The 1119-nt window shown below is 24.6% G+C and overlaps 1 non-coding gene across 1 annotated transcript; it reads left to right on the top strand.

The window, feature by feature from the left end:
- The first annotated feature begins 511 nt into the window (after window positions 1–511).
- Window positions 512–582, top strand: ACLA_095000. The gene has a single exon. It is a non-coding gene; the product is annotated as a tRNA-Arg (tRNA).
- Window positions 583–1119: the final 537 nt, after the last annotated feature.

Raw genomic sequence — 1119 nt, 5'->3', positions numbered from 1 at the left:
TGGAAGTAGATAATAGAGTTATTATACCAGAATTAACTCATACAAGATTTGTAATTTCAGCTGCTGATGTTATACATTCTTATGCTTGTCCATCTTTAGGTATTAAAGCAGATGCATATCCTGGTAGATTAAACCAAGCTTCTGTTTATGTAAACCGTCCAGGTACATTCTTTGGACAATGTTCAGAAATCTGTGGTATTTTACACAGTTCTATGCCTATTGCAATACAATCAGTATCTATTAAAGATTTCTTGTTATGATTAAGAGATCAAATGGAAGGTTAGTATATATTAAATAAAATAAAAAATAGTTTTAGTTAGTTGCTTAACATTATAGGTAATAAGGTAGTAAGTATAAAAGTACTTATACTTTTTAAATTTATAAATATAATATTATGTGACGAATTGTTATATTATTATTGTATTTAATTTCAGAACTATATGAAAATACTTTAGTTATTGATTTTTTTTTAATTTAAAATAAATATAATTTGTATTAATTACAAATTATAGGCGTGTTAATTCAATGGTAGAATATCGTGCTACGGACACGATAATATAAGTTCAAATCTTATACACGTCAGAACAAAATATAACTATTTTATATTTTGTTCACCATATTGCCAGAATGTATTTGGCAATATAGATACTTATATATAAAAAATTTACAACAATATATTGTAAAATATACAAAAATATAAGTATCACCCTCAGTATTGTATAGATAAATCAAAATCAAACTTAAAAATAAAATGGTCATGTTTAATTTAAACAAAATTAAATTACTTACAAAACTAATATTACTTTATTATGACATAAATAAAATTTTAAAAATCATAAATATAATAAGATGTCTATATCATATAATTATGTGTTTATTAATGATAATTATTATACTATTAGATAATACTTGATTAATTAATTATTATCCTTTATTTTTTATAGAAAATTATATGGATCAATATGATGATTCAGGTTTGTATATATAAATACTGGGCCAACACCCCACCAATAGGAGGAGGATGAGGTCAACACCTGGAGGAGAGAGGAATACACATTTGAAAGTTTCATGCATATTTAGCTGCTAGCGATCTGACGTCATACAGTAAGTAGATAGATC

The sequence above is a fragment of the Aspergillus clavatus genome, genomic scaffold, assembly GCF_000002715.2.
Source record: "Aspergillus clavatus NRRL 1 1099423829829 genomic scaffold, whole genome shotgun sequence".
NCBI classification, from domain to species: Eukaryota; Fungi; Ascomycota; class Eurotiomycetes; order Eurotiales; family Aspergillaceae; genus Aspergillus; species Aspergillus clavatus.
This window is presented reverse-complemented; position numbering and strand designations above follow the sequence as displayed.